The following is a 5,612-nucleotide window of genomic DNA, read 5'->3' on the forward strand; positions in this document are numbered from 1 at the left end:
CACGGCGCAGTGGCAACAGCGGGATGTTTGGGAGGCAGTGGCCGTCACTGCCATAATGGGCCTCCAGGTAAGCGGCAGCGCCGCGTGCAAACCCAAGCCCCGCCCCCCCGTGTATAGTTGAATTCGCGCAAGTTAAATGCACGTAAGATGCGACTAAGTATGTTTGCTCTGAAGTCTGTAAGGTATAGGCTACAGGTGCAGGTTATGGCAAGGCAAAGTGTAATCCAGGCAGGGCAGCTTCAGAAAGCTCAGACAGTTGAGAGGCACGTTACTGGTTACAGATACTTTGGGATCCTGTGTCCACTGGAGAATAGAGGTAGCAGAGGGCATAGAAAGAGACAGGGTATGCTACTGAACATCTGCTCAGGCAGTGGCAAAAAATTTGTAATTGTAAGTGTGTGTGTGTGTGGGGGGGGGGGGGGTGTGGGTGTCTCCCCCACAATTTTGTTCCCCCCCCCCCCCCCCCCCGCCTCTCTAGAAACAGTAAAGAGCCTAAAAGAGATTGTTATAGAAGTGTAACATCATGTTTTAGGAAACATCAGGGTACAGCTATGTAAAGAGAGAACAGTACCAAGAAGTTACTCTGGGCAGAGTGAGCTTATCAGAGGCATGTTTTGTTTTTTCTCTAAGGATGCATGGTTTGGGGGTTCCTTTTGAAGGTAGCACAAGCTTTTCTGAGAGAATTGTGTGGTGTGTAATTTGTCTCTCTCAGTCGTTCAGGGGAAGATTTCTTGGTCCTAGAACGAAGCTTGCTGGATTGTGTTTGCATTGTTAAAACTGACAAGCTGTGAGGAGAGAGACAAAGATTGTTTTTAGTTTGTAGAAAGCAAGGCCAGTACAAATTGTGACACTGAAAGAACGACCAAGATTTTCTGAATGTATTGGTTTGCAAAGTGCAAGGCAAAAAAGGGCCACTGATAAAATGGATTGTAAAGCCTGTAGACCAGAAAGGATATGGTTAAAATTTGGAAGGAAAAAGAAAAGCTAGAAGTTAAGTAAAACTTAGAGGAAGTGTGGGGATTCCAGAGAAAGCTGCTAGAGAAAAATCTGCTGGAAGAAGTATTGCCATCAGAGTGGAAAGAATATTGCTAAACCAAGAGACCTGTTAAAGAATTTTAAAAAAATTCTTTAAAGGGGGTTTGAGAACAGATTCACAAGGCACGGAAAAAAATTGAGTGGGTGCTAAAGAGCAAAGTCCAGCCAAAATTTGTAAAAGCATGGAAGGCCAGAGAGACAGTCTAAAAAGTGAGGCAGTTAGTGACTTGAAGCCCAGGAAGGGTTAAATCAGGAGCAAATAGAACTCAACGTGTGGAGGCTCTGAGGAGAGAGTAGAGGAGAAAGCAAAAACGGAATTTTAAAAATGACTGCTTTAGAGCAGAAACAACTTTTTTTCCAAGGTTGCTATATTTCTAACTTGATCTCAGAAAGTATCTGAGGTTAAGTAAAATACTTTCTATTGCTGGTCTTATAAGATGTCAGTAGCGAAGAAAATTAACCCCTGCACTAGAAACTGTGTGGAAGTTTGTAACAAAAGTAAAGCCTAAGAAGCCTAATAAGTAAGTGGCTTTGCAAAGACTGTTAAGTTGTTGGTGTAAAACAAAGAACATGAGCAACGTGGTATATTTGCTCTGTGTGTGTATTGCAAGGCAGAAAAATTGCTGGAAGTGTGTGTCTGCAATCTCATTGGTAAAGGGGTGAGAAATGTCTTTGTTACCTCCCCTCACTCGCCAGTAATAAAATTAGCATAAATCTTTTAGAGAGAAAAGTGTTAACAGCTTGTTAAGGCAATAAAAGATGGTTCTGAAAATGTAGTGTCAACTAATAAGGCTCTTGCTGTAATTGATAAAATTAATCAAGACAAGTAAATGAAGGCATTTCTTAAGGTGCAGACAGAAAAAATTAAATGTGGCAGGATACAGACGTGCGTTTTAAATTTTAAAAAAATCAACCCCCCCCCCCGAGGCAGTGTCAATATTCACTAGAGGCTGAAATAAACTATCTAGTATAAGTAATAATAGATAAAGTTAGGAAATGGTAGTATAAATGTTTAATATGTACATTTCCCCAATTTTGGTCTGTTTTGAGGGCAAGCAAGAAAACCTGAAAACTGAAAATAAACTTCAAAGCTTTAAATGCAGTAACAACTGTTGTAGCTTCTGGTATAGCAAAATACTAAAGTTCCAGCTGCTATAGCAGAAGGGGTAAAATGATTTTTAATATTGAATTTGGCTAATATAGTATTTTGGTTATTTCCTTGGCACAAAAGTGCTGGTATATTTTGAAACTGATATTCATGGGAACAATACTATTGTTTTATCCAAATATCTTTAAGATGTTATAAATGTCCCAACAATAAAAAATATGGAAAAATCTTTTTAAATAAAAGTTCTGAGGAAAAAATTGTCCCTCTAAAAGAAAAAAATATATTTTTAAAATGGCAGTTTGGTTATATTGTAACATGGGTATTAGCAGTCCTTGATCTCACATTTGAAACAATTTTTTGTAAAGGTCCCAATTCCAATTGCCAAAATGGTGCAGTGAACCATTGAAAACAGTAAAACAAATGTACATGATCCTTGTCATTTAATATATAAAAAAACCCTCCAAAAATCGCAATAACGTGTGCATTGCCATTGCATGTCAGCATTATAAATTTGTAAATATAAATAATATTTTACTGCAAGAAGTTTTCCTTGGCAGGCTTGTGTGTTTTCTTTAGCAAAAACCATAGTGTATAATTCAATCTAGTAGCAAATGGGACTAAAAAACTATGAGCCCTCATTACCATCACGTGTCTTCTTCATCTAAGCCATGGCAAAAATGACAGCAAAACATTGTGTTGTCTGTCTGTGTTGTTTGTCCTATTATGTGTTTTTGGTTTGTTTAAGTTGTCAAAAGTTTAAATGCATATAAATATAATAAAATATAATAAAAATAATTGGTAATACCTCCTCTAAAAAATAAAATTGTCTGTGGATCCCAGACTAGAATATTTCTGTCCAGTTTGGACAGGAAAGTTGCTCTAATATTTAAAACAAAGAACAACCATCCATATGAAAGTTTCAAGTTATAAAGTTTACTTGTTTAGCAAAGTGGCATTTATTAAAACGATGTGTGTTTAGTAAACAACCTAATAAAATGTTTTTAAAGGTATTTGTATTTCAATACAGATACTATTTATAACACCAACATACCAGCATGTATGTAAAAAACTGCATTAACCCATTATTTTACAAGAAAAGCAAAAGTTGATGAACCTAGCACATCAGCATTTGTATAAAAAAGTAAAGGGAACTCTTTATTAATTAAAACAAAATACAAAATGAACAAATATATAAAATGATGTAAAACCCTGAATAGTTAATTATGTCTAGTATGCAAGAAAAGAGGCCCGAACTTCTGAGTCCTAATCACTATTTCATCAAAGGAGGGGAGGCCTGTGAAGTAGGTTACAAATAAATTTCATTAATAAATTGTCTTTAATTCTAGACTAACTGGTTGTTATCACCTTATCAAATTTTATTTAAACAGCCCATAAAGTTGGTAATTAACATGAATCAGTTTAATGATGTGGGAGATGCCACTAACTACAATGTGTATAAATGGTTGGCACAATTAAAAAAAGAACAAGGTAACCCTTTCAAATACAAATAAAAAGATCCATTCAACAAATGCAGGGGAAAAATACAGAAAAAAACCTGGCAACCCATTATGAAAAAAATAATAATCAAGTTATAAATACACAACTGAAAAAAACTCTTTCAATTCCAAGTGAATTGAACCAGTGTCTATCATTAACTATCTTAGTCCAGTGGTATATAAAATACAATTGGAAAAAAAAATCAAAATAGGTACATGTATTTCAGTTAAAGTTATTCAATGGTGTATGAAATGTAATGCATTACATTTATTTAAAAGCCACAGGATGCCCAATAACACCGATGAACTAAAAAACACTGGCTGTTAAACACTGATAAAGAAAAACCAGTGTTAATTTATATTTATGTTCTTCTATTTTTAATATATTTGTGTGTCATAAATCGAACTTAACCAATTATTTAACAGACATAGATAAAAGCTGCACATAATGAGAAAACTGCATGGTACAAACTCTAAATAGTCTAACTTAGCCCTGCTTATTGCTTTGTTAAAATTTATCAGCATATTGTTACGTTTTTGTTACTTTTCTTTTAAGCATTTTAAATTGTGCAAGTGTCTTAAAGGAAATCATCCCTGGAAATGAAAATATTTATTTTTAATAAATATTTATATATAAATAAATATTTATATTTATTTATATATAAATAAATATATGCCCTGGCGGCAGGGCTTGTTCTGCTGACACGGGGAGCTACGGGGTACGCGCAGTGGGTTTTTTTTTTTAAACTTGATTTAATAGATGCGAATCCCTGGTTTTCTGAAGTTTCAGATATGGACCTTCAATAAATTGAGTATTTATTCCTGTCAAATACTTGTTTAACTTGTTCTTTAAAAGCCCCAGGGATAGATGCCTCCCTGACTAGCCAGCAGCAGTATTTCACAGCTCAGCTGCTTTGCTATCTGACATGAATTTTTCATGCAAACTAAGTTAATTTGTTTTGGTCTTTTCCCCAGTAAACTGAGGCATTTATTACAACCTCTTTAGAACACTTTGTTTGGAAGTTTTGACTTCCCCAATTCACCTCCTTTAAGCTTCTGCAAACTAATTTCAATTCCTTCTACCTTTCTTCACAGATAATGCTTTCTAAACCTTATTCTTGTTGCTCTCTTTCGGACTCTCTCCAATTTGTCTAAAAGCATACCCAGGTACTCAAGGTGAGGCCTCACCTACACCAAGTAGAACAGAGCAGTACCTTGAAGCTCCACACAGCACCAGAAACAAGTGGTGTGATCTCAGCCCAGGATTTTGAGTTGAAGGATAAATTCCCTCCCCATACTCACTGCACAAAATGTGAGCAGAGCCAGAAACTCCTAACCACAGGGATTCCTTATGTGCCAACATTTAGAGATGGGGCACAGGCACTGCTCCATTGCAGACACCACAGATGATACTCTAGGCTTTGGGCTGGAGAAATCTCCACAGAATGGCTAGCAATGAGGAATAGCATGTATTAGATTTTTATAGTTCAATAAATATTCTTATTGTTGCTTCTCATTAGGGACATCAAAACCTTTTTTAATGGAAAAAACATTTTTTTTCAACTAGACTTAATTTTTTAAACCTGAGAACATTTCAACAGCACTCGTGTTCTCCTCTACAGGCACCTGCACTACAATAGAACACTGGCAATGCTTAAAAAAAATTACGATTTTAATTTAATGCTTTTTCCAGTTAAGTCAACTTTAAGTAAAACCATGCAGCTCTCATACTGTCTGTATGCTAAGAATCTCATTTGAGGAAGCTATTTTTAGAAAAATCTTGCAAGCCTCTAGCTAGGGATCACAAATACTGGTTAAATTAAGAAATGTGAACACCTTTATCCTGATCAAAAGTAAAGTATCTCCTATGAGAAAAAGGTTAGATGTAAAGAGGAAGTTTCAGGGGTTGGGATACAGTATTATTTAATTAAATTACAGTAAAATAACACAAAAAATTAAGGAAAGCACAAGAG

The sequence above is a fragment of the Alligator sinensis genome, unplaced genomic scaffold (assembly GCF_000455745.1).
Source record: "Alligator sinensis unplaced genomic scaffold, ASM45574v1 scaffold1066_1, whole genome shotgun sequence".
In the NCBI taxonomy this organism is placed as follows: Eukaryota; Metazoa; Chordata; order Crocodylia; family Alligatoridae; genus Alligator; species Alligator sinensis.